Source organism: Macrobrachium nipponense, chromosome 12, assembly GCF_015104395.2.
Source record: "Macrobrachium nipponense isolate FS-2020 chromosome 12, ASM1510439v2, whole genome shotgun sequence".
Lineage (NCBI taxonomy): Eukaryota > Metazoa > Arthropoda > Malacostraca > Decapoda > Palaemonidae > Macrobrachium > Macrobrachium nipponense.
Genome location: NC_087205.1, coordinates 40,125,900 through 40,135,899, shown reverse-complemented (window position 1 = coordinate 40,135,899; position 10,000 = coordinate 40,125,900). Strand labels below are relative to the sequence as shown.

The following is a 10,000-nucleotide window of genomic DNA, read 5'->3' as shown; positions in this document are numbered from 1 at the left end:
GATACTCCTGCAGCCAACCATAATCAAGTAGCCGTGACGTCCGCAGCGTAGCGAAACGCCCATCGACGCGTAACCGCGCCGCTAAGGAGGTCTAGGCGGCTGCAGACTACAGCATCGCAACCATCAAAACGCGTGGAAAGTGGCTTGAGACCCGGTTCAAGCCACCAATGAAAATAAAACGAAGACTACCGCCACCAAGCCAATAGTAAGATCAGCATGGGGCAGACCCCCTGCTGTCGACTCCAAATAAAACGAGGACGGACACCGCTTCAAGATCAGTCCCACCCTCAGCTCCCAGCCCGAGGATGTCTGGCAGCTCCAGACGAAAGCTCGCTTGCTTCAAGAAAGAGAGAGAGAGAGAGAGACATATATATATATATCGTTAATGACTTTGATAACTATGGTATCATAGTTTATCTGTAAAATTCAAATATATACACCAATTTAGACTGTATTTGATCATGACCTCTATAGGCGCTCTACTAGCCTGTCTAAGTAGCACGGAAAAAGCCGCTATTCGGAAAATAGAGAAGAATCTCTACAAGTGTAATGCTGCTGAAGTAGCCATTACTTTTAATAAAATAATAATAATAATAATAATAATAAGTCCATCGCCTATGTTTACGTACGTTTTACTGCCGTCTCGATTATGCGACGCCAACTCAATTAGATGTCATTCACAAACTTGACAATCTCCTCCTCTGACCTTGAAAGTTGCGGCGGAGATTTGAAATGAAAACCAGGAACAATTTTCCATGTTTATATAGAAACCAATAACTATGCATTTTCATCTTACGTAAATAACCTTGTACACTGCGACGCCATTTCGGATAAAGGGCGTGATGTAACTGACACGCAAGCATTTTTACTGTCATGCATTCATGCATGCAACTGACGCATAAGAACTCATGCATGCATATATACCAGCAGTACAGAGCGCTGTTTTCTACTGTCAATAAATTCTGCTTAAACGTGGCCATTTCACCGCGTTCATGAGCTTGGCAAGTTTTATTTTTCAAGTTTTCCGTTGTGATAAAAGTATGCCTGCATGTGCTCGATTCCTCCTAAGGAACGTATTTTTTTTTATGCATATTGTCGTCTACTTGAAAGAACCAATTTTTGTATTAAACGTTTATTGCGTCCGCTTGAACGCAGCCAGTTGTCTGTTGAAACGTTTTTATGTCCATTGGAACACATCCAATTGTTTCTTTGAAACGTTTATTGTGTTCACTTGAACGCAGCCAATTTTCCTTTTTAAACGTTTATTATGTCCACTTGAACGCAGCCAATTTTTCTTTTAAACATTTATTGTGTCCATTTGAACGCAACCAATTTTCCTTTTAAACGTTCCTTGTGTCCATTTGAACGCAGCCAATTTTCCTTTTTAAACGTTTATTATGTCCACTTGAACGCAGCCAATTTTCCTTTTAAACGTTTCTTGTGTCCACTTGAACGCAACCAATTTTCATTTTAAAACGTTTCTTGTGTGCACTTGAACGCAGCCAATTTTCCTTTTTAAACGTTTATTATGCCTACTTGAACTCAACCAATTTTCCTTTTAAACGTTTCTTGTGTCCATTTGAACGCAGCCAATTTTCATTTTTAAACGTTTATTATGTCTACTTGAACGCAACCAATATTCCTTTTAAACGTTTATTGTGTCCATTTGAACACAGCCAATTTTCTTTTTAAACGTTTATTGTGTCCACTTGAACTTATTGTGTCCAAATGAACGTAGCCAATTCTTTTCTTTAACATTTTTTCCTCTTTTACATTACCTTCCTCCAAAACCTAGCCTTATTTACCCTCAAAATCAGGTGTTTTCAACCTTTTCCTCGCTACGTACCCTTTCGGGTATTTGTGATTTCAGTAATGTACCCCCTTCACTTTGTATAACGGGAAATAAAAATCCAACTCAGAAAAACTGTACAGAGGGAAAGTAAGTACATAACTCTCCTGACATAATCAATAATATTGTAAACATAAAGAATTCCATGAAAAAAAAGAAAGTCATTTTTTTATAATTATTTACCTCTGGCTTTGGACTAAATGTTCAAGGTTATGCCATTAGCTGCAAAGGTAGTTAATGAAATGACTGGAACTTTTTTTCATTAACTATCCTATTTGCCCGAGGAGCAGATTTTGCTAAAGCACATTGAAGGTCGGCATCTAACATTCATTCGTGTGCTATGGGGTGCGCGTACCCCCTGGGCTACACGTACCCCAGGTAGAAAACCCCTGCTCTAAATTTTACTTGTTTATGTCAGCACTATTGTAGCTACATTTGATGTTGGACTTTTTCGTTCTGTTTCCGTTATCATCATCTTATCCTTGTGACGTCAGAAAGATGGCAAGGAAGAGGAAGAGGAGGAGGAGGAGATGGGTAATAGGAGGGAGACGAGGAAGGAAATTAAAAATAGAGATTGGAGTCATTTCTCTCTCTCTCTCTCTCTCTCTCTCTCTCTCTCTTTTTTCCCTGGTTAGCCACTGAAACACAGCAAAAGAAGGAAAGGAAATGATATTGATGGAAATAAAAGTGAAATCAAACCTTGAAAGTGTAATGAGGACAAGGGCGATCACGACAGGAAGTGAGAAAGTCAGTCTCTCTCTCTCTCTCTCTCTCAAGATCATTTTCCCAGTCAGTGGTCCATCTCCTCACCAGTCAAGGTTTTTCCGTCGTCCCGTCTTTTACTTTCCCCCATTCGCAAACGTCTTTCGTACATTCTTGTTTCCCCCATTCAGAAACGCCCTTCTCACTTTCTCTTATTCCTCCATTCACAAACATCCTTCTCACCTTCTTTCCTCCCATTCACAAATATCCTTCTACTCGCTGTCTCCTATTCTTCCATTCACAAACATCCTTATCACCTTCTTTTCCCCCATTCACAAAAATCTTTCTCATTTTCTCCTATTCCTCCATTCACAAACATCCTTATCACCTTTTTTTCCCCTTTCACATAAATCTCATTTTCTCCTATTCCCCCGTTCACAAATATCCTTCTCTCTCCTATTCCCCCGTTCACAAATACCCTTCGCACTCTCTCCTGTTCCCCATTCACAAACATCTTACTTACTTTCTCCTGTTCCCCCATTCATAAAATCCTACTCTGTTTCAGCCATTCCCTTATTCACAAACGTCCTTCTCACCTTCTTTTTCCTCCATTCACAAAATTCTTTCTCACTTTCTCTTATTGCCCCATTCACAAACATCCGTCTCACCTTCTTTTCCTCCATAAATAAAAATCCTTCTCACTTTCTCCTATTCCCCCATTTACAAATGTCCTTCTCACCATGTCTTTCCTCCCTTCACATAAACCCTTCTCACTTTTTCTTATTCCCCCATTCACAAACATCCGTCTTACTTTCTCCTATTCCCCAATTCACAAAAATCCTTCTCACTTTCTCCTATTCCCCCTATTCACTAATATCCTTCTCACCTTCTTTTCCTCATTTCATAAAAATCCTTGTCACTTTCTCCTATTCTCCCATTCACAAACATATTTCTTTCCTTCTTTTCCTTCATTCATAAAAATCCTGACTTTCTTATAGGACTTTGCCCAGAACCAATGTAAGCCACTACTCCCTCTGCAAGGCAATTGGAATCAGTGACAGACTGGAACCAATATGCTAAGAAAAATATGTTAGGTTTGTAAAGTCTTGAAACAGATTTATTGGGAATAAAAAACTATATAAAAGAGATGGAACTCAATTGAATTTGGAAGGAGCTAAACTAATAGGAAACCTATTCAACGAAAACCTATTTAAACATCTCAGTGAATTGAACTTTCAAGCGAAGATGTCGGAAAGCTCCCAGAATCTGGTTAGTAATAGCACTGCAGGCAACAGTGAAAATAAGGGAAACGAATAAAACCACCGAGGACTAAAGAGAAAATAGAAAAGTCCCTCAGAGTGGCACAGTTTAATGCACATTCTATTCGGAACTAAGTAGATCTCTTTGGCAAACCTCAGCTAAGTGGCTCAACAGAGAAATTGAAAATGAAATAAGAGAGAAAGACAGATTGCACAAATCAAGGAACGCACATCCAACACCAGTGGAAGCGAGCAGGCATAAAGAACTCTGTAGATTGGTTGACAAATTAGTAAGACATGCAAAGATTAATGAGGATAAGAGAGTTGCATCAGTTTGTAAAGAAAACCCAATAGAATTCTTTGCGCAAGTCAATAGTAGGAAACCATTGAAAAATAGTGTTTTCACAATTGAAGACACTACCTCAATACCGGAACATGCTATTAAATATGAAAGGGAAGAACCGTTGGACAAAATAATATTTACAGAAGAGGAGATTAAAAACAAAATAGACAAACTCAACAATTTCAAATATCTTGCCCGGAAGGGATTCATCCAAGAGAAATTACAAAAAAAGGTCGAAGAGAAGAGCCGGGAAATGATAGACCAATCTGTCTAACGTCGGTCGTTTGCAAGACTTTTCAGTCCATAATTGCAGGTCAAATTGATAGAAACAACTTGTTAAACAGTCAACACGGTTTCAGACGAAACAGATCCTGCCTATCAAACCTCTTGGGTTTTTTTCATAACATGCTTGGTATTTACGACAGTAATAGAGCAATAGATATACTCTACTTATATTTCCAAAAGGCCTTTGACAAATTTCCACAGAAAAAACTAATGACAAAAGTCAGAGCTTTAGGAATTGTAGGAGAAACAGCAGACTGGATTGGAAACTGGCTAACTTATAGAACATAGAGAGTCATAATAAATGGTGAAGAATCAGAATGGGAAGATGTAACAAGCGGAGTTCCTCAGGGTTCTGTCCTTGGCCTTCTCTTGTTTTTTATTTATATTAATGACATTGATGTAAGTTTAACTAGCAGGATAGCCAAATTTGCATATGACACCAAACTAGGTGTATATGCAGCAGTCCCAGATGCAGTGAAATGTTTAAGAAATTATCTAATGAAAATAGGAGAGTAGTCAAAAAAATGGCAAACACCTTTTAGTGTGGATAAGTGTAAAGTGTTACAAACAGGAACAAACAACCCTCATACCAGCTACATGCTGCTTGGGAATGACATAAGTAGTGTAGAACAAGACGAGGACCTTAGAGTCATTATTACCAAGGACTTAAAATCCACAAAACAGTGCATAAAAGCTGAAAAGAAGGCATAGAAACTAGTGGGATACATAAAGAGGCAGTTCCAATACGGAAACAAGGAAACGGTGCTGCAGCTCTACTCTTCAATAGTTGGATCTCATCTTGAATATTCAATACAGTTTTGGTCACCAACACTAAGAAAGGACATAAATAGATTATAGGGGGTATAATTAAGAGCCACAAAGTTAATTCCATCCATCAGGCAAATACTAGGTTATCAAAGACGACTAAAGAGCCAGAACATGTATGGCTTAGAAACAAGACGATTGCGAGGACAACAATTAGAAACATTTAAAATAATGAAAGGCAAAACAAAAGTAGACAGTAACCTATTTACGTTAAACGAAAACAAGACAAGAAATAATGGATGGAAACTAGAACTGAAGAAATACAACACATCCCACTAAGGGAACTTCTTTACATACGATGTCTCATCGGATGGACTAGCTAGTCTTTGAGACATCCTAATCCTTGTAACTCCTTGTAAATCCTTTTCCCCCCATTCACAAAAATCTTTCTCACCGTCTCTTCCTCCATTCATAGAAATCCTTCTCACCTTCTCCTATTCCTCTATTCACAAACGTCCTTTTCACCTTGTTTTTCCTCCATTCACATAAACCTTCTCAATTTTCTTATTCCCCCATTCACAAACATCCTTCCTACTTTCTCCTATTCCCCAATTCACAAAAATCCTTCTCATTTTCTCTTATCCCCCATTCACAAACATCCTTCTCACCTTCTTTTCCTCCATTCACAAAAATCCTTCTGACTTTCTCCTATTCCCCCATTCACAAAAATCCTACTCACTTTCTCCTATTCCTCCATTCGCTAAAATCCTTATCATTTTTTCCTCCATTCATAAAAATCCTTGTCACTTTCTCCTATTCCCCCATTCACAATCATCCCTCTCCTTTTCCTCCGTTCACAAAAATCCTTCTCACTTTCTACTATTCCTCCATACACAAACGTCCCTCTCACCTTGTCTTTCCTCCATTCACATAAACCCTTCTCACTTCTTCTTATTCCCCTATTCACAAACAAGCTTCCCACTTTCTCCTGTTCCCCAATACACAAACATCTCTCTCACCTTCTTTTCCTCTATTCACAAAAATACTTCTCGCTTTGTCCCATTCACGAACATCGTTAAGAGGTGATAAGAGAAAGGTAATATTGATAACTAGAATAAAAGATTGCTAAACAGTCAGCCATGTAGGAAAACCAAGCGTTTTTATAGGCCTATGCTCAGTTGAAGTCCTTTTGACTCCTATAGACACTTATATGAGTCTTTGGACTGATATAGTATATTCGCTTCTGAAGACTCACTCCAGAAGGCTAAGCTTATATACTTCCTGTGAATGCTTTTTTTTTTAAAGCCTTGGACTCGATCCTCTAGAATCATCTTTAAAAACCTGACTCACTCCTCAAGCCTTACACTGGCCTATGTACTCTTAGTAGACTCCTTACTCAACCTTTAAACCTGACTCATGTAGACTCACATTAGACTCCTTAGACTCACTTTTTTAATTACCCAGAAAGCAGTAAACTTACTCACTAGACTCTGCCTTATAGACTCGCGCTTTTGAAGGCCTAGACCTACTCGTATAAAATAGACTCGGCGTTGGCGCACTTTATCGACGCTCCCGGAGGAGCAACAGGTGGTTGTTTGAAGTTTGAAAGAGAGAGAGAGAGAGAGAGAGAGAGAGAGAGAGAAATGAGGTTTCGATGCGTGAATGTGCATAGGCATTAAAGAAAGCTGTTATTGTTTATTCGTGTCCTTTCATGCAGATGACTGTTTTACGCTCTGCTCTCTCTCTCTCCTCTCTCCCCTCTCTCTCTCTCTCTCTCTCTCTCTCTCTCTCTCATTCGTAGATTCCTAGCGGAAAGAGAAAGAGAGTATATAAAACCATATTTGATTGAACGAGCGTGAGACGAAAGTTTCTCATTAAAGAGAGAGAGAGAGAGAGAGAAATACAAAACCTTTTTAAACAGAGCCTTAAACAGGATAAAAATTTATACATTTTTTGGGGGAGAGAGAGAGAGAGAGAGAGAGAAGAGAGAGAGAGAGAGAGAGGTGAAGGGGTAGGTGGAGGTAGGGGAGGGGAAGGGGGTGGGGGTTGCAACACTCACGAAAGCAGACAGAAGAACAAAGGGCCATCTCAACTGGCAAAGGACACCAGCATAAAATTTCTCCACTGAAGCAAATAACATTTATTCCTGATAAAATATCACCTTTTTTCTTTATTTTCTTTTTTCGTTAATTTTCTTGATGTGTAAGATTCTTTCACTCACGGCGTCCTTTCATCCTACAACGGTAAATTGACGTTGAGCTTCCCGCTAGCTCACATATCGTCCTCCACCCCGAGTACTTCCTCTCTCTCGTTTTGTTTATATACCTCTCTCTCTCTCTCTCTCTCTCTCTCTCTCTCTCTCTCTCCGTTATGATTCAACTAGGAAAAATGTTAATAATGGAGTGCCTCCATGATCGGTCTTAGGTCTGATTCTGTTTAATATTTTTATCAATGACTTGCAGAGTATAGCGCATGATTGTGAACTCGTTCAATTTGCTGATGACACATAATTCATCCTTTCCAATAAATATGAAAGCTTTAACACTCTCGTAAGAAATATTGAAGAAACGATTGATCGAGTCAATTCCTACTTCTGCCAAAACGGTTTGAAAATAAACACAAAACCCAGTTTATATTTATAGGTTCTCGCCAATATATAGATAGAATACCATCGGATCTAGTTATCAGAGCTGGTACATCTCTTCTGAATGTGAGTTAATGTGTAAAAAATTCTAGGTTTATATATAGACAGCGGTCTGACATTTGATGGTCACATAGAATCTATATGCAAGAAAGCTAATGGCATTTTAGTGTTTTTGAATAGAAATAAAGAATTTTTTTTATTTTGACTCAAGAAAAATAGCTGTTGAATCCATAGCACTGAGCTTATTTTCATACTGTGCTGTGTTATGGGGAGGACATAAAACTCTAATGCAGAAGGTGTAGAGAATTTAGAATTTTGCTGCTAAAATTGCTGTGGGAAGTGGAAAGAACTCTGACAGGGCTACTTCATTCATAAAGAAGCTCGAATGGTTAAAAGTTAAGGAGCAAATAGAATATGACCTTGCTTTATTCATGTTTAAGCAGTGCAATTTACAATAATCAAAAAGAGTTATAGATATGGAGACAATAGGGGAGAACATTGGAAGAAGAATAACAAGGCAGACAGATAACTTGGTGGTTAAACGTACCAGGACTAAACTAGCTGAGCGTACCATATCAGTGAGGGGGCCTGTTGTGGAATACACTTCCTTCAAATATCAAAGAAAGTATATCAATAAATTCTTTTAAAAGGAAACTGAAAAGCTATTTTCTTAACGAAACTGAATAAGCCATTATTTGCATTTGTATAATGTACATTTTGTTTAATGTTACAGGTATATCTTCATTTTGTATTATATCTGTAATTCTGACCAAATTTAGGAGAATGATTTTACTAATAATAATGTGTTTTATGTTAATATTTTATGTATCTAATGAGTTTTATGTAAAATACTCTAATTGGATATTTAGATATAAATCTACGTGTATATTACTTTAATCAGCAGAGGTGAAATTTTAAACAAACATTTTATGTATATTTTAATCCAATGCACATTGTAATATTGTGGAATAAAGGTATTATTATTATTATTATTAATTATTATTATTATTATTATTATTATACCTATCTCATCTTAAAATTCTCTCTCATCTGTCTCTCTCTCTCTCTCTCTCTCTCTCTCTCTCTCTCTCTCTCTCTCTTTCATTTAACCTGGTTAAGTGTAAAGTTTTACAAATAGGAACAAACAACCCTCGTGCCAACTACATGTTGCTTTTGAATGACGTAAATAGGGTAGAACAAGAAGAGGACCTTGGAGTCATTACCAAGGACTTAAAGTCCACAAAACTGCATAAAAGCTGAAAAGAAGCCACAGAAACTAGTGGGATACATAAAGATGCAGTTCAGATACAGAAACAAGTAAAAAGTGCTTGCGGGTCAACACATCAATAGTTAGACCTCATCTTGAATAAGCAGTACAGTTTTGGTCACAAACACTAAGAAAGGGCACACAAAAACTAGAAGGGGTATCAGCAAAAGCCGCAAAGTTAATTCCATCCATCAGGCAACTAGGTTACCAAAGACGATTGGAGAGCCTGAACATGTATCACTTAGAAACACGACGATTGCGAGGACAGCTAATAGAAACATTCAAAATACTGGAAGGCAAAACAAAAGTAGACAGTCACCTCTTCACATTAAGCGAAAACCCGACAAGAAATAATGGATGGAAATAAACTGAAAACATAAACGCATCTCATTATTGGAACTCCTTTACATACAAGATATGTGACATGTGGAATAAACTGCCACCAGAAGTTGTGAAACAGCAACAGTGTGAAGAGTTTAAAAGAGCTTAGGACACTGTGAATGAATAGTAAAACCTGCTCCAAGAGATAAGTGAGCACATGATGTCTTTGAGACATCCTAATGCTTGTAACGCCTGTAACTCTCTCTCTCTCTCTCTCTCAAAAATCATCTCTCTCTTCTCTGACGTACTCACATCTCTTTCTTGACTCAGCAAAAAAGACGACAAATTTTTTTTTTCTTCTCATACGTACATCATCATCTCATCTACTCCTGCAAGTCTACTCTCATTTTTCTCTCTCGGATCGATTGATCGATTGATCGATCGAATACAAATTTACCATATACAGAAAACAAAACATTTTCACTTTCATACATTCACTTCTTTAGTTATCATGACATCTCTATCAAGATAGGCGTAGCTAGCAATCTATTCTTAAGAGCCTTAC

At 37.9% G+C, this 10,000-nt stretch overlaps 1 protein-coding gene across 1 annotated transcript in view; it reads left to right on the top strand.

Annotated features, from left to right (window-relative positions):
* LOC135224782 (uncharacterized) overlaps positions 1 to 10,000 on the top strand; it is a 55,899-nt gene that overhangs the window by 30,028 nt on the left and 15,871 nt on the right. The gene's annotated exons all lie outside the window — the stretch shown is intronic.